The sequence below is a fragment of the Corvus kubaryi genome, unplaced genomic scaffold, assembly GCF_017639235.1.
Source record: "Corvus kubaryi isolate FWS band 111438036 unplaced genomic scaffold, C.kubaryi_AGA036_p1.0 split3-73, whole genome shotgun sequence".
NCBI classification, from domain to species: Eukaryota; Metazoa; Chordata; class Aves; order Passeriformes; family Corvidae; genus Corvus; species Corvus kubaryi.
This window is the reverse complement of record NW_024582091.1, coordinates 42,975,760-42,994,688: the sequence shown is the minus strand read 5'-3', so window position 1 is coordinate 42,994,688 and position 18,929 is coordinate 42,975,760. Positions and strand designations below refer to the sequence as shown.

The 18,929-nt window shown below is 38.0% G+C and overlaps 1 long non-coding RNA gene across 1 annotated transcript; it reads right to left on the bottom strand.

Moving 5' to 3' along the window:
- Positions 1-844: 844 nt before the first annotated feature.
- LOC121659221 lies at positions 845-14,924 on the bottom strand. Its single transcript, XR_006014213.1, has 3 exons — positions 14,728-14,924; positions 4,596-4,779; positions 845-1,143 (listed from the first exon to the last, which is right to left on the bottom strand). It is a non-coding gene; the product is annotated as an uncharacterized LOC121659221 (long non-coding RNA).
- Positions 14,925-18,929: the final 4,005 nt, after the last annotated feature.

The following is an 18,929-nucleotide window of genomic DNA, read 5'->3' as shown; positions in this document are numbered from 1 at the left end:
TGAAGAATAGTCCAAAAGCCAGGACTGTTTGATTGAAATCTGTTGCTAAGCTGTAGAATAAACATTTTCTCTTCTGTATTTTCCTTCCAACCAACGAGTTTTGAAGCTTTTTCCTTAACAGTGAGACAGGTTGAGCAGAAAGGGTAGAAGTTATATTTTTATCCAGTTAATAGTTTGACGACCAAACAATTTAAACTCCTCTGGAGCTGCAGGGAAGGGCGAAGAATCTATTGTAAGGGAAGGGGTTCTCACTTTGTTGTCTGTGTTGCCTATCACAGTCTCAGGAACCAGCTGAAAAGGATTTTCAGAAAGAGTCATTTTGGGTTGGTTGTAGAAAACATCTGTACTTTTGGACTGTCTTTGGAAATTTACTGGGGGTTTATTTTTCAACTGACCACTGTCATAAATGCTTTCTGTTGGTGGGTACCACTACTCAGAATAGCACAAACTGGTGCACAGAGAAAAACCACACTGGAAGACAACAAGTGGGTGTTTGAACTCAAACTAAATACACAGAACTGAGGGTTAGAGAAATTTTCACTCAAGCGAAAATCACTGTTGTAATAAACTCCATGTTTAAATTTTTAGAAAGACATGTCTGGGTCAGGGAGCAGCAAGAACAAGTTCCCTTCAAGAGGGAGGACAAGTCTGGAATCAAAAGTGACCTTCACAGAGGCAGGGTGCTCATCAGTTAGGCACTGTCCCACAAGGTCTGAACAGGATCATGCTGGTGATAGTGACAGGCTTCATCAGGACAAGACTTGTGGATGCCCTTGGGGTTCTGACATAAGGACACTATAATCTGAGCAAAGCTGCCATAAGTCTAAATCTTACTAGTTTTGCTTTTTTTTATTTATTGTGGTATGGGTTTAACTTCAAGCCAGTGATGAAACATCTAAAAACTGATGACAATTTATATTTGGATCCAAATACTCTTATCACTATGGCTGATTATTTGAAAGCAGACTGGAATTTTGTGCTTTGTTGCATCTCTTCGAAGCAAATTCAACCCATGTGTCCTCAGGCAGGTTTGCAAATGGATGTCACTTGAAGGATTCTTGGTTTCAGTGGCAGCTATTCATGGTATCACAGGATGCCAAAAGCAGTACCCAATCCTTCTTATTTAAGTTGCATACTTCATCACTGGGAATTTGTAAAAGAAAACAATTCACATTACTTCTGCAACTCTTGAACTGAGATTATTTGTACCCCATCTGCCTACTCCAAAGCAATAATTAACTAAGCACACTATTTCCTGAGCAATTGATAATGCTGGAAGAAACAAAAAGGTTGTTTGGCATGACTAAAGGTATCTTTTAGCGGAGATATATTATCAAGGCCTTGATTTCTATATATAATCTGTAAAATTCTAAAATGCCATAGGTGTTTTGGCCTGATTTCACTGGTTAGGAAACACCACCGTAAAGACAGCATATTACTGCATAGGTCTTGTTATATAAACCGTAGATATTAAACTGAAACAGATGTGTTGATCTCAGTTTGGCTCAAAACACACACAAGAAACCAATGTTTGCCAAATGGAAAAGGATAAAAAGCAGTTGATAAAATGTTATTTTCATGCATCTGAGATAATTACAACCAGTAGGCAGTGAAACAAAATTAAAATCTATAAAGAATAAGCTGGCAGTAGCTGACAGTAGATGCTACAGAGGGAGGTAAAATCCTTGTCAGAGAACCATGGCAGTAGATGAGTAGAACTATATAAGGAAAAATTGCATTTTCTATATAGCCCATAACATAAGGATTAATACTAATTTATGATGACTTTCATGTCTACAAAAGGTATTAATGGTTGTAACATTAGCCTTCTTTTTCAACTCTATCCATAGTATTTCACTTAATGACCTTGCACAGTGCTATGTCTCTCATAAGTAAATACTTCTCTTTCTAATTGGAATGTATTGCCTTTTAATTTGCAATCCTATGTTGTTATATGATGGGACAAGTTTAATAAAAGGAGAGATTGATCAGTTTATTACTATACTAGTAGCAATTTTGTATACCTCCATCAAGTCTCCTGTTACTCTTGTTCTGTCTGGGTTAATCTCTCATCCAATATAAATCCCACTTTACCTCTATCTCTACTCTGAAATTCATCAATCTCTGCTTTATCTTTCTTGAGAGTGAGTCGACCACAACTGAACTCAATATTACAAGTCAGAATTGATCATTTTTATATGGTGCTATATATTTTCTATATTGTTTCTTTCCATTTTAAAATGCAGTATTTTAAAGTAATTCTTAAAATGTGGCATTTTTCTTTAAGGCAAGAAGTCGTCTTAGCAGTTCCAACACACAGAGGTACATGCAAATAGAATTTTTATCTGGTCTTTTCAAGAAATTTTCTTATAGCAACACTTTGTTTTCCTCAAGAGTTGAAAACTAATGAGCTCTGTCAAATTGGACAGCACTGTGTCTAGGAAACTGTTAGAGGAAATGCTGATTATTTAGTGAGCTAAAACCATAGCCACAATTTGCTGTTGATTGTCCAAGGCAGGCAGTTACTGAGTTTATCTACAAGATAACTCTTAAACAGAATATATTTAGCTAGTTAGATTCAATAACAGGGAATCACATTTATTCAATGGAATGGGCAGAATTATATTTTGAGTGATGGTCTATGGAGAGTAATAGAGTGGTGTTAATGTTATTAGTTTAGAAGCAGCTATTTTTCTGAATTGGGATTCTGAGTATACTTACTGTGATTTGGAAGCAAGTCAGCAAAGTATTTAGGTATTTAAATAGGACTCAAAACCACCTGAGATTCTAAAGGAAATTAATAGAAGATATGTTTCGAAAAAATTTGACAGGGACTTACATGCATCTTAAAAGGGAGAGATATGGGCTTGGTGCTCTAGACAGATCCACCTTTCTGCTTTGTGTCCTTCATTTGGAGTACAGTACAAAATGTGGGTCTGTACGCTAAGTCTACTTCACCCTATGTCTTACACTGATCTCACATATAAGGGCATGCCCTGAATGTACTAAATAAGCATAATGCTGGGTTTTTCTTTGCTCAGTAGGAACAGAATGATACAATTTTGGATTTACTGCTGTTCAGAAACTCATGACTGAAAACTACTGTGTGTTCAGTGTTTTTCCAAACAGGATAGCAGTATGCAGAGATGTTTTTTACTAGTGTTCTGTCTCTGGTGGCTGTTCTAGCCCTTTATTTCTTAAGGTTTTGAAGGCTTTTGGAGTTTTGTAATGGATGTTCTCCAATAAGTGACATTTACGTGATCAACGGTGAATGTGTTAAGATGGATCTTATACTGAGTCCAATGTGTAGTGTTACTGTTTCTTTCAGTACTTGATCTACATTTTGACAATGACTACCTATTAAATCAATTATTTCACTTTGACCAAAATGTTATTTTATTGCTAATATTTGCAGTTCTGTCACATTTCTCAATTTATTCTATCTTCTTTTCTAAATCAGTCTAGCAAAATAGGAAAAAAATATTACAGAAAATTTTTGGTTTGAATCAGCTGCAGCCACAATTTTGTGCTAAGCAAACTGATATCATGATGAGACAATTCATTAATTGATGGTACTATAAAGCTGTCCTTTCTTTATAAAATTTAGTTCTGTTTAATAAAATCAACTTGTGAGCAGCTGATCATAAGAAAATGAATGATGCCTAAAAGCTATGTTGGAACAGTCATCCCACAGTCTCACATATTTTTTTTTTCATTAGATCTATAATTAATCCTCACTTATACCAAATGTGTGTGACTCAGACACGCTGACAGAGGGCTGATGACAAAACATGTTATTGTTGATGCTGTAAAAGATGCACTATGAGCATCTTCCAAGGTTTGGAGAACACCCCCCTGTTCAAGCTGTTTACTCAGCAATCACAAAATCACAAGAATTGTCTCAATGCACTTTTCAAAGCAACCTTTATCTAAAAAAAAAAATTTATTTATTTATTTATTTATTTTAGGATTAACCCAGTCCTTGATGAAATTCCAGAAATTCTTCTTTCCCTACTTGCTGGATATTTTTTCTATATTTAGGCAATTGGTAAGAGTGGCTAGATCAGGTAAAGCAGCTGATCAGCCGGGCTTCACGTCTCTATTTACATCCCCGAAACCCTGGAGGACAGAAAAGTCTTTTAATTGGTGAGTCAACCTCAGTAGGAACATGCTTTTAGGAAATGAGGCCTAGACCGTTCCCTTCACACTGGGCACACTTGCTCTGGTTGCCATGGTAATCTGCTGGAGCATGCTAGGTCCAATGATGTGGAAAACAAGATGGCTTCCTCATTTGTTTAGCCTTAAGGAAAATTACAGATATTAACAAATCATTACAGGGCTAACAGACACTCTGAAGACCTGACCTAAATAAACAGCATCTTGTCAGATTGCTAATAGCTGCCCAAGTTTTACTTCTGTGACTCTACTGAAAGTACTTAGTTAATGAAGATTTTATTACCCTAAATATTTTTTTTTTCTCTACCTGCAAGTAAAATCCTGTACCTTGAATGTTAGGGTTGACCTCCTACTCAGTGAGGCACATTTAATTTGTCAATCATTTGGAAAGATATTTAAATGTTAAAAAAACAACTGACCCTTTTGTGGATATAAACCCAAAACAATGAGTTGTTCTTGTCACGTCACTGTCCCCTGGGAAGGATTTTTTGTATTTCACAGAAAGCTCTTCCCTGGTGCAGAGCAGCTGACACGCTCCTCATGGTGGTAGAGTGAGGTCTCAGACTCCTTGGCCTCCGCAGGGCTGTGGAGGGTGATGTGTCTCTGAGAGAGGAAACATTACATATAAAGTTGGTGCTTTGAGGATGGGGAAAGAGGAAAATTAAAAGCAGGCATGAGAAAAAGCATACTAACAAATGAACCCATCTGTTAAAAATATAGGAGGAAGTGACAGCCAAAATCTGTAACTGCAGATACAATGGTGGTAGGCTCATATGGGGGAACCGCAAGGTCAGTAGAAGAAAAGATTATGTCTTTCAAGTTTTCTCGGTTAAATGGTCTGTAATTTCAAAGCAGCCGATTTGTTGGTGCCGTCCACTTCCTCAGAGCCTGCTCCCTGGGGAATGAAAGACGAAGGTGAGGAATTTCACAAGTTGCTGAAAGGAACATTTAAAAAAAGACGTGTTTTGGTAAGCCTTCTGACATACCACATCTTTACTGGGGACTCCCAGTGTCCTCTGGAATCTGAACAATAGAAGAAAGCAATTAACAGAGAAAACACATGGGGCAAGTTTACTGCTTCCTTGATTGAATTGTGTCAGTGACAGATACACATAAGAAGGCACATGCTCCCCATCTAGCTCTGTGCCCTTTAGTACGTAACTAGAGAAACTACTCCTTTGGCTCCTTTGCAGTTTTAAAATGCAATTGCTCTTGTTTCCAGTTTGGCCCAGGTATTTGGGAGATTCTGTGTGGAAATGCCTGCATTGTAATCAATGCAGGCAGATTTTCTAAACTGTAGAAAATACCAACACTGAGTGCTCCTTTTCATATCTAAAAGAGCTGTCCAAGGACTGCAAGACCTAATTAAATGAGATAACCTCCCCACAAAAAAAATTAACCACATTCCAATATCATCACGTTTATGCTGAGAATCTCAATTGCTCAGAGTCTTATTAATTATTTCAACAGCAATTCTTTCCAACTCTATGAGTTTCCTTGTTCTAAAATTCATCCTTGCAACTGAATGCATTTCTACTGTTTTTCAAGACAACTTGCAATTTCAGCAGTCAGAGCATAAATGGACTTAGCAGAGTGAACAGGGAACATGGTGGATCTGGACACTTAATACAACCATCTGAATGTTGGTTTTATTCATTATGTTCTGGATTTTTTATTATATTAATATATTATAATACACTACAGCTTACACCAGGTATACTACCTGCATACATAATTGCACTTGCACTTTTCCTTTCATATTGTGCATCAGCTATGTAAATTTCAAAAAACAGCAGTGGGCACTGTGACAGATTTCTTAGTGTACCAAATTTACTTAGTTGAAATATCCTTTAATAGAAAAGATAAAATGTTGTATTTGATTTCATGCATCAGTTGTATCACTACTTTTATCCCAGAGGTCTCTAATTTTTTTAAAAAAACCCTCATCTTTTATGTGTGTCTTATCAGGTGTAGCTGTGATAACATTGCATTGTGATTCTCTCTGCTCTGACATTGCAGATGTAAAATTTATGATATGCTTTATGAAGCATCATGTTTATGTGTCTAATAATGGACAAGATTTACAAATTGAGTAGAATAAGAATTCTGGTTTGGTCATGGGTGGACTTAAACCAATTTGATATACTGAATTATCTAAACAAATGTTTGGGTTTAAACTGAAATGTGTCCAAATATTGGCTGTTCATATGAAAAGCTACTAATATCCTGAGACAAATTCAAAAGTATTTTATGAGAATTCTGCCATATTTTACCCCTTTTTCTTGGGAAGACACTGCCCTCATCTCCAGATGTTCCTATGGAGCATTTGTCTTGTGTCACTAAGCATGTTGAGAGGTAATGTGAATATGTATAAGGAAGGAATTACTCCCTGCACAGTTACAGTGAAAGCTTGGTTCTGCTTCAGTTATGCATTACAAAAATGTCTGGGTGCACTATTATTTTAATTTTAAATTATTTGTCTATCACGATAACATTGAGTTCCCAACATTTTAGTTCTTGGGAAAGCGAAATATTTTCAGTATTTTCAGAGCTTCAACTGGCTAAGGGATGAAAATCTCTGAGTTCTTACAGGAAGGTTGGTTATGTATTTAAAAAAAAGAAAAAGAAAGAAGGAAAGATAATTTTAAAAAGAAATGAGAAAAGAATGAAGCTGAAGATAATGATATTAATAGAAGATAATGATTGAAAAAGGAATGTGATGATTTGAAAAATGTTTAGAAAATCATTCAACTATTGCTCATAAGGAGAGATTAAGTTGTTGGATGTGGCTTTGTGCTGCTTTACTTTGTAAATCTTTTCTCTGTAATGAATCACCTCTTTCATTCTGGTACAGAGGAAGAGTAACACATTTTCCTCCTCTAATTACTATATGTTTTCATTCCTTAGTGCATTCTGGAACCCCCAGACCCTTGGGACTTTGAAGAACTGAGTACTGAGGAATGGGTTCTTGAAATTCTTGGATTATTGTAGCTAGGATAACTGTTTGGAAGGGACAAAGCCTAGATACAAGTGTCTGATCTATGGACCATTCACTTCAATTTGGACCAACAGCTTTGTCCTTTCCCTAGAGTCCCTATAGTCATTTCTAGATTTTTTTGTGTGTGTGATGGTAGACCCTATGAAAATATAGTATTATTTATGTATTATTTATATTGTGGAAAATATTTCAATATTCCTTTCGGTTTTGGTCATGCAGTGGGTCATGGGAATCAGAAGTTTATTTAAGATCAGTTAGCAAAAGGCAACAACAGCAACAAAGGATATGAAAAAAAGGGGAGAAAAAAGAGAGAAGGAAAAGCAAAAAGGGAAGAAAAATAAAGGCGAGGCAAAACTTTTTCTGTCTGAGCAACTGATGTTTTCCCCGCAATGAAGAAAGCAAGTGAAGGATGAAGTTCCCTTCATCCTTGGGGTGGAGGGTGGAGGAGGGAGTGGGAGGGAAGAAATTAGTATGGAACCACTACTCAGATCAGCCCAAAGCCTTTAACTGTGATCTGGTTGGGGATCCTTTCCCTGAGTTATGCTTGGGCAGAAACAAATGAGGTTTTCCACCCTAGGGGGCAGGTGGTAGCAGAGCTTTTCTCTTAACAATCTCCCATATCAGAGCCAGGCTCTTTTCAAATCGAAGTTAAATTCACCATGGCTTCTCTACTGGTCTTTCTTTTCCCATGGGTGTTGGGAAGTTATTATCTTTTGCCATGACCAGAAGTAGATACTACCTCTGCCTGTATTTAGGAAATTCAAATCTTATTATTTCGGGAAAAGTGATGCCTTTGGTTTTAGCTTTTATGTTTTTTAAATACTGTACTGCCAAGTGTGTAACTCTGAAGTTTCTTGTGACCTGTTAGCTACTGTTCTCTCATGCTGGTTAGACATAACAAACCTCTCTAGGTTCCCACATCAAGGACACCAGGCCCCAAAATGTCTGAAGAGGGGCAAACTTGGGGTAATTACATCATGAACTGAAGATATAATTGGCCAATTAACCCTGATATGCAAATGAATCAAACTTATAAAAGTGTGAAGAACTCATGACTTGGGGTCCATCTTGGGTGTAGCCTTTTAACTCCCCAGGGTGTACCTTGAAGGTCCTTCAAATAAATACCTACCTTTATTCCCTTATTGTTGTCTAGTCTCTGTTTTTAGGTGGCCATCTCAGTAGTCAGTAATAACTAGCTCCAATTGTAGTTCTTCTTATTGTTGCCTCACCACTACTGTAAGATATTCATACCTTTCTGAAATGAAAGGTATTATCTTGAATACTGCTGGTGTAGTCTCTGTCCCAGTATGATTTTATGTTATTATTTAAAACTTGAACATAAAAGATGAGCCATTTCTGAACAAGTCAGAAAAAAATTCCATTCTTTTGTTTCCCTTTTGCTGTTTTTGCATTTCATTAAGAAGGAGATTTGAAAGGTGTCATTTGACATAAAAAGTCTTCACTAAGAGGCAATGAACCTTAGACTGCTGCAGAAATAAATATTTCCTGTGCTATGTGTAATTCTGAACTTTAGAATATGATCCAGTCATTAAGAAATGCACTGCAGCTTAATAACTGTAACCTCACGGAGAGGGATAAAGTTGAAAGTAGTTGTGGAATTCTGGTGATGGTAATCCCTTTCTCTTCAAGGAATAACTGTACAGGCTTCATTTTAAATTTGTGTCTATTTTAACTTTTAATTCATGTTACTGAGATTTCTCTCAAGTCTTTGCTCTCAGTCTCTTAAGAAATTCTCCTCCCTTTCCATAATTTGCCTAATGTCATAGCTTGGAACAAAAGCAAACCACCATTCTTCTTTTTCCTCTTCATATCCTCTCCCACTCCACAATTTATATTCATTTGGTTGTCTGCCCACTATAATAGATGTATCACTTGCACTCACTGCTGAATGCCAACTGCATGTGGACATTAGCCATTCTTCTTCTGACCATGCCTGTTTGTTACAGATCTTTTGGTATTTACTCTTTCTGCCGCCAGTAATTGTGTTTTTAATTCTTTTGTTTTCTGTGTACACAAACACAGATTATTCAAAATTCCTTGCTTCTCTCTCCACAGACCAATCTTCATTAAATGTTTTCATTTTCATTGAGTATCACCTTCTCTATCTCACTGTCTTGTTTCTAATTATGGTATATATTAGTTGTGTTTTGATAGATGGTTGCCCAAAACACCAGAACGATGTTTAAATTACCATGGTCACACATCAGCTGCTTTTTCCCGAGAGTGCAATTCCTCCCCTTTGTAAAAGTATCCCCATATTTCCGCTCAGCTTCATGCAAAAGGCTAACACATGCCACATGGGTACTAACAATTGAATTCTATAAGGAATAATTTTTCTGAAGTCGAAAGTTTTATCAAAACTACAATAGTCCAAAGAGATTTTCTTTAGTGCAGGTATTAGGGGAGGACAACATCAATTCAGTCAGGAATTAAGATCAGGAAGACTTTAATTACGACATCAAGAGTGCAGAGATTGCCTTAGCTGTTGTTTGGGGTTTTTTTGTTGGCCTTTTTTTTTTTTTTTTTTTTTCTCTCTTCAGATTACTCTTGGAGACCAACGGGAAGTGTTTGCTAGCATTTTCAGAAAAAACAGCTGGGGTCTACTTCCAGACATTAAGCTGAATATAATCTAAATATCCTGTAAATATTAATGTTAAATCAATCTATTAAGCTTGGTGTGCATCCCACCACCTTTGCACAGAACTTTACAAAAATGTTAGACTGGCTCAGTGCTTGCCAGCTCAATACTGGGTTGATGCTGCAAGAAGGGAGCAAAAAACTGATTGCCTGGAATCATGAAGGAAAATTCTTCCTGGGTGGCCAGGGAACAGTTCTACACTGCTGTCAAGAAAAATCAGTGGCAATATCACTTGGAAATTGAAATTGTTCTCCTCAAAACCCTTCCTAGTAACAGGAATCTCCTTTTCAGCAAGAAATTGCCCAAAGGGAATGACCAGTGTGGGTTGCTGATCTGGGAAAGTACAAAGCGGACTTTGGTCTTCATCCTACTCTCTCCAAATGCTTTTCCCTATCTATATTCTTCTACTTAAAGCAAATCAAAAAGTTGCCACAGCTTTGCCTATTGGTGTCAGCCACTTTCTTTGGTTTCCTTTTCTCTTGTGCACTCCCTTGGGTCACTTCTGTGCTCTGGTTTGTGAGATTCTGAGAGATGAACTGTGCTTCTAACACTGACACACAAACACAAACATGGACAGTTTGTGCCATCTAGAAAGCTTATAGTGCATTCAAGTCATGCAGTCCATTTAAGACTGCTTTTTTTTAGTAGTTGGTAGTCTTTTCCCAAAAAAGGATGAATAATTGTAAAATGCATTGCACTTCCTAGCTGTAGACTTTGCTTCTCTGGCTCCCTTTTGAGCAAATATTTGGAAACTCTGGTATGTGCCTATGTCTTTATTAGAACTGCAATTCTAAACTGTGTGTTGGAAGCAGTGATATAGTACAAATTTATTCAGAACCACATACTGAGGAGGTTGTGCAAACTAGTGAAATTTTGCACTGTAAGGACATGGTCTGTGCTTTGTCCATGTAGGAACTACAATTTTCTAAAAAAGCTATCAGCAAGAACTTGCAGGATTTGCGAACTGAGACCTGAGACATAGTGTTCTTGTGCAGTCTTAGAAGGAAAATAAGCCATGCACATTTTCAATCTGGCAAAAATTTGGCAATAATATTAGAACACTTGTCTCTATCAAAGCATTCAGAAGCATTTTTAAGTAAACAAATCCAGCTAGCAGCAGACTAATGTTGATCTAAAGTAAAAAGCAAAATCCAACAAAATCCCACAAAATATAGTTAGTTTCTGGGTATTGTTAAATAATTTATTCTACTATTGCTATCTAATAATGGGTGCCAAAAGCCATATCTACAATGCCTTAGGTTTGCATACTGTATCTAGGTGGATTTGAATTTTCAAAATATTTGGATTTGGTTTGTTTTATTCATGCTTCCTATATATACTTGTATTACATATGCATGTTTGTGGGCATTATATATGCATATATATATATATACATACATATACTCATGTATGTCTATGTATGCTATTGCAAGGGAAAATACTTAAGTAGGAGACTTATGGGTTTATCTCATCAACAGAGGACTAAATGGAAGAAGTTTTTCTTTTGTTTTTTTCTAGAATCCTAATGAGTCTGATCTAATTTTGTAAATTCCAAAGCTGATCCAGACATGCCAAAGCAGGGTTTGAGCTGATGAGAAGCTTCTCTTTAGCTTCACCCTGAGAGGTTTAGCAGTGGAGTTTCCAGAACTGCCAAAGCACTTGAGAAGCAAAAGTCTTATTGAACTCAATGGGATTTATCAATACCCTACTAAGATGAGTGATGTCTTACATCTGACTGTTTCACAGACAACCTCTTGGAAAAACTGGAAGACTGACTTAAAAAGTGATGCACTCCAGTAACTCTCCGTCCCACCAGGAATATACCCCAGTAGAGGAGCTTCCTGTCAGTGTCTGCCAAGGAGAACAGATAGGATCCAAAGGGCTGGTGTGAGAGGTGGCTGCTTTAGCTTTATATATGTAATTTGTTGTACCTGAGAGCCACTTCGGAGAAAAGGAAAGGCATGTTATGAGTTGGAAAATAGTTTGTTCTGGGAATAATGTCAGAAAGTGTGTATTAGATAGTTGTTTAATATTCCTAGGGAGAGTAAGGATACTAGAGTAAGGCAATGGCTTCTTCTGTAAGTATGTGACAGTTAGAGGTGAAAACACTATTAAAATGTCTCCTGCTAATTTTTGAAATATGAGAATCTGTTTAAGAGTCTTGCTTAGGCAAGAAGACCTATAGATCTCTTAGTGATAGATGTATTTTTATTTAGAGGAGAAAAAACCAGAAACTGCAGCACTTAACTGACACAGCTAGCAGGGAGCTGGTGGGAAAGAGGAAGACAGAAGAGTAGAAGTAGCTTGAACTGATCTTATTATGTGGGAAAACTTGAAAGTCTCAAAATGGGAAGGAAATGTTACCACAGGAAGGAGGAAGAAACTGGCTGGTGCAGCTTTGCAAAGCTGGCTGTGAGATGGTCATACTTCGTGGCTTAAGTAGTGCATATTATAGTCAGTTGTTTTACTTGGTTAGGAATTTTCTCTTCTTCCTTTATTAAAATATTGTTGTTACCATTGATTAAAATTTTCAGTTGTGGATAATTATCTCACTGAGCATCAATGTTGTCACTTAAATTCCTGGGTGAGAGGCTAAGCTTGGGTTTCGCTGGGAACCCCAATTAATATGGGATCAGTCTCTTGCTGCCACATCTAAGGAGAACAGCTACACAGGGTGGCCAGCCTTATCTTGCCTGGTGTTCCTGGGCATGGCAGACCTGAGGCAGGTCTACAGAGTGGGCTGAGGAGGCCACAGGAACATGGCAAAGCTGGCAGTGGGACAGCTACATGCACCTCAGGGTGGCAGAGAGGCAAAGACAGTCCCACTGGCCTTTGAAAATGAAGCCCTGGGAAAGTTTGTGGATTCTGTTACTTGCTCTCACTCTTGTGGAAAGTCTTCTCTCTCACCACTTGTGATGCTTCAACCTCAGAGACCTTCACCCCCTCATGTTTGCTAAGTAGTGGAGATATCTGGGAGAGCGGAGCCATGCTGTGATCTGTTCCAGATTTCTGCTCTACAGCTTGGCAACCAGAAGCAGATGGAAATGAGAGATGCAAAGTTTTGTATCCATAAAACCAATTTAAAATTTTTCTAGAAACATTGAGTTCCCTGCAAAGAAGGCATTAAAGTACTTGTGATAAGGTGAATGGACAGGACCCAGTGTGTCAGGAGTTAAAACTGCCTCAGTCAGCTGGAGGCTTACCAGTCACTAGCTATTAGGATTGTCATTTCCCCTCAGGAAATACCTGCTGGTGTATCAAGGGTAATTGCTAGCAGTCAGCTGTATCCCCAGAGGGTGGGTATATAAAATCATCAGGAAAAGACTGAACTGTTCCTAGTAGGAGGCAATAGCGACTGTGACCGTGCGCATGCGTGTGTGTGTGTGTGTGTGTGTATGTCTGTGTGTGTCTTGGTTGTTTATCTTAATGAAGAATCTTAATGCAATGTAGGCTTTTGCTTCAGTTTTAACCCTGGTTGTGACTCATCTTTAGATTTCTGCTGAAGCTTGAATTTTACAGACTTTTCTTATCTGAGGCCACCACTTCCAACACTGGCTGGTTTGTCACAAGTATTCTCCAAAACAGAGTAGATAATTACAGCTTCCTGAATGGCTTGGTGTCACTATGTGGTTTTATTTCTAAAATACTTGAAATGGAATTCCTAAATGACCTTCACTTTGTTATGCTCTTGCCAATCTTTCCTCTCACGACAGGAGTAAAACCCCCTTGCTTTCCTGGGTCTTAGTTAAACTATCTGTGAAGCAGGTAGATCAAGTAATGCCTAGTGGTTACCCTTTAAAGTTCATTCTAAAATTTACAGCGTTATAAAGATGAAAAACAAGCCAAAATTTTAGAAGCACTTGTGCAGTCAGTTTAAAGATTTGCTCACTCTCCTGCCTAGGCAGATGTCTCCCTGGAATATCGCATCCATCAGTGTTAGCCTGTCAATTAAACTACTCTTTGCCTCCATATTTTCTGCAGTAATAAATTTCCCAGAAGTGCAAAAAAGCCAGGCACTCAAAATAGGTCATCCTACCTGATTCTTATCTCTTCATTTGGACATATCCCCACATAGCCAGGCTTTTAGTCATGCTTCCTGGGCTTTTTCTCCTCTGCCCAAAAGAATCCTCCAGACAGCATGTTGTTCCTTGGCTGTAACTTCACATGGAGGCTCTCCCTGCCTTTCCGTCCCCTCTCACTCCCTCTTCCTGCCTGCCATCTGTTGCATGTGTGTTTGAGTAGGATCCACTGCCTCCTTGCCAATGGAGTGATCTTGTCAAACACTGAAGTGAGCTTCACTTGGTTGTGAAGCTAGGTGCCTCTGGGAAGGAGTCAACACTTGCACGGTCACTAAAATGGATAGTAAAACCTGTCATGATCAGGTTATGAACTAACCACAGACTAACACGGTTTCTGAGCTAGAATAAATGTCAAATATGTAACAGATTTAAGAGAGTTCATGAGCCATTTTCTAGTAAGTCACAGTTGGGGAAAAAGGAATAAATTGATGAACAAACTATTCACACTGCAGGTGCTTCACAAAAGCAGTTTCTCAGCGGAAACTGAGATAGGATTCAGGAGTAAACCTTATTATTTACTCTGGTCTTTTTTCTTGTATTCACTTCCTGAGATGAGGGAAAATATCTCCTTTCAGACTGCTGTGGTTGTCTTAGGAGAAGTGAAGTCTTCTGTGAACACCTTCAGATACCCAGTTTATAAAGCAATTTTAAACATTTGCATGTACATGGAAGTATGTCAGCTTCATTCTAATTTCCAGAGCCCAGCAAACCATGAAGCTGAATTCTGAAAGTGTTCTTGATTATAAAGTTAAAACCAGAAAACCAGTAATAAACACGCCTCCCCCCACCCCCACAAACACTGGGGAAGGAAATACCTTAACATCCAAGCTGTTCAGATGATGCTAGTTTTCCCTTTGCTTAATATACTCTTCCTGGGACACTTGTAGGATGATTGGAAGAGGCTTGAGGAAGGCGCGTGATTTGATTGCCTAGTTAATTTCCAAAACACTGTGTAGAAACTCTTAGTTCATTGCCTTGTTGCCCTTTGTAAGTGGATGGGACCTATTGATGGGAAGAGATGAATTCTCTCTGCAACAGTGCAAACCTTTGTGAAAATGGATCCCCTTATAAATGGCCCAATCCTCTCCCTGAAAAACAGATGCCAGAAGCAGTTGTGGGACATTATGTTTCAGTTCTAGAGACTTCCAGTTCTAAGAATAAAGTAAAGCAGTCATTATTTATCTAAACAAGGCCTTTATGCTATGGTTCAGTGGCTGCCGGACAGCCGTGTGATCTGTCTTGTGTAATGCCCTCACCCCCTCCTTTCCCCGATTGGGGAAGAGAAAAAAGGACTTGTACTAGCTCAGAACATAGTTACACATCTCACTGTCTATTGTGCTCGGTCGCTCTGTCTATTATGATTATGGTCCATTAGATAAACATGGTGTTGAGCAGCCTCTCAGCTGCTGATATGCACAGCAGTGCTGATAACGTGCTCTATGTTTAGAAGGGAATCAGTGCGTCACAGACTATGTGGGATATGTTTACACATACGTGGTGTGTGCTTTCTCCTCAACAACAGAGAGCTTCCATCACAAAGCCCTTCTCTCTGAGGAAACAGGCAGGTTTTGAAACCATAGTCTTTTATCATTTGTGATGGATTTTTTCATGCTGCTTCTCAAAATATCGCCTTGTATTTCTGCGTCTGAGGGTAAATGAAGTGAGATACAGATTCCTGATCTTTCCCTTCTCCTGTAGGAAGCTGCATTTTAAATACAGTAGGAAGGAGGCAGCTGGCTGAACATGTACTTTCTGAGTGTTACCGAGTTTCTGTGTATATGAGGCGGCTGACTTCTCTCAGGAACCAAGTGGTCAAACAAGTTACATTTTACAAAAGAATCTGACCATATTTTCTCAAAAGTGACTTAGGCACTTCAGAGCCAAGATCTCTTTATTTGATAATGGGGCTGGGGCTTATCTATTCAGGGAGGCAATACAGCTTTACTGTGTTTGGTGTTGACCTCCTGATATGTACACAGCCCAACACAAAAGCTCCCCTTGTACTTCTGAAAATGTCACCCAAAGCACACAGTGCTCTGGAAACCACTTTTTGTGGAGGGCTAGTCCAGGATCAGTGAGCACAAACTTGCAAAGAGCAGGCAGACTAGGGAGGGCTTGCCAGTGTGAGAGGGCAAACAATCAGGAGCTACTTGCTCCTTGATTATATAGTGCAGCAAACTGAGCACTGAGACTGTGTAAATTGTTAGATGTTCTCATTTTGCACATGGGAGAAGATGCGGATGTTTATCTGGGCCCAAGTTAATGGGCACTGCAACAAAGCAGGAGCTCAGCATCCCCATTTGCTGGCCAAACTTTTATTGAGCAGATGTTATGATCACACAGACCACTACTGCAGAATAACAGTGACCAACCTGAGGTGACTGTGGCACGTTTCCTGCTGTGCGCTACATCAGCTGGACACAGGATGCATGTTCAGAAGTATAAAAATTCTGTTGACTCCTCTGAGGCTTCTTGAGCAATGACCAGGTTCTGGTGTGTGGAAATGCCCCAATACAAGGTAATAAAATAATGTGTCCATTAAAACATACCTTACCTGGTATTCAAGTACTTGTTTTAAAACATGGAGTTTGCAGGCTTCTATACTATACTACACAGCAAAAAATGCTTAGAATGTGATGGTTCATTACAACAGAATGAGTTCAGTGAATCGTTCATTCTTAATACCTTTTTTGCTTCATAATTGCTGTGCTATTAACAGAATAACAAAACAATTCAGCAAAACCTTTAAAAATTTCGAAGTTGTTCCCATGGAAAAGAGCTCAATTTTTCTTTCAAGAAAATCTTGGCAACCCATACTTATGATATTTTTAATTAGCATTCTAATGTAAGATGTACTAGTTACGATATTATGGTTTTCAAAGTATTGGTAAACAAGACAACCCACATAATAATTTTAATCTCTGCTTTATGATTAGAATCACAAGAATTACACAAGATTTTATTGAAATGGAAAAATGTCGGTAATGCCAATAGTTTCTCATGAGTATTTTAGCCTATATTTAGCATTAAAAAATGGATACTTTTGAATTAGATAATATTCAAAGTTTATAATGTTCTCAATTTTGTGGACTACCCATTTTACTTTTCTTTTTTCCCCATTGAATCCTTCTGAAACCTGGAAAGGCTTTAATGCTTATAAACAGATTCTGTTTTCACAGCTTTCCTGCTTCTTGAAAACTGCTAAAGTTAGCTTCTTTACCTGAATTGTCCTACTGCAAGATTCCTTTTGTATTGTCATAATGAATCGTATTAATAGCATGCCTTAATTTCCAGTAAAAATTTTGGTCATGATTGCACACTTTGAAAATTGGTCTTATTAACTTGGTCTTATTTCCTGATATTCATTTTTTTCTCTTCCTTGCATCTACTCTGCTTTCAGTGTCAAAGTATGTAATATTTTTTTCTGGTGAAGGATTAGTTCAAACACAATAAAAATAAGAAAACATGACACAAATACATACGCAGTGAAATTCAGTCCATGGTTGGAAAGGTGCAGCATTTGCATAGAAGTCCCAGAGAATGCAGGATATATTTTGGACATATTTGGTTATCAGAAAAGTTTTGGTAGTTTCTGTTACTGTATTAGATGTCTTTGTTTGGACATTTGCACAAGTGAGTGAAGTTCATCATGAAGGCAAAATCTGTTATTTATTAAAAAAACCTCTATCTCTATCTATACCTATATCCAATCTGTTTTACTTACATAGTCATATTACTACATAGCCACCTACGGTAAATCTGACTTATAACTTATTTTTATACCAATGTTTGTGGTTGCTTTATGTACAATTTTTTTAAATGTACAATTATATCAATCACTGTGCAGATATGTGAGTTAGGTGCCCCTCTGAGCAGGAAGCCTAAAAAGAGAAATGAGAACCAGAAGTTTCTAGCAGTTCCTGGTGCTTATTGCACCTTGTCTCAGGTAGTAGACATCAACCAGTGCAGCAGCACAGAGAGACTCTGCCAGATCTGCTCTGTTCCCTTCTTGCAAATGTCATATGGTGGAGAGTTTAAAGACAGAATCGTAGAAAGGAGAAAAGAATGAGGAAGGGACAGAAAATGTGAGACAAAAGGGTGTTCTAGCCTAAGCACTAAGATCTCACTTGGCCTTACTTTTAATATAGTCCATATAGATCTTACATTCACTCTGGTCAGTTCGGGCACACTGTTCAAGCTAGAAGGAGCTGCTTCCAGATTCCATCAAGTCATCAAAATATCTCCAAGGAGGCACTTCTTTTGCTCTTATTCTCTGATTTACATTTAATTAGATGTTTCTGATGGTGTCTTTTAAAGCAGGAGTTGTTTAATGTAGAAAACTCTTTTCAAGGGCAATTAGCATCAGTAGTCCTCTTCTAACTCTGGCTTCTTTATCTGACCTCCTGCAATGGTTATAAAGTTTAGACAGGGAAAAAAGCAGTCACACATGAGAAATAACTCAAGTGTGATCCCCAGTGAAAATCTAGTTGTATAGAGCGCCTATTCTCCTTGCATGCCTCTCTAGTAACAGTATATCACTACGTAGTAGTAGCACACAGGAAAGCTAAACGGAGTCATTCACGCACAGGAGAAATGCAGTCCTGACAGAAGCAAGCAATCTAAAGTGCCAGTGTACCTATGCAATCAAATGGTATTAATCTTGTTTCTCTGCAGTCATTTGAGTGACAAAGAGTTCAACTCTATATGCAAACACATTCAGAGTATACGATTCTGTTTAGATAGATGTAGTCAGTAAAACATTATATTATTTCTAGTTTAGACATCAAAGCAAGATTTCTTCTGATCATTAGGCAGTTGCAGCTATTGCAATAATTTCTAATTTGGTTATATTTTCACATGATAACACCTCCTGCTTTTCATAGAGCACATTTTCTTTAGAGCTGTCCAAAATTATCATTGCTCATTAAAATAAAATGAGGATAGAGAGGGCAGTAGGGTGGATGGGGCAGTGCAGTGGCAAAATACAAGCCAAAATAAATTATAAAATATGTTCTAC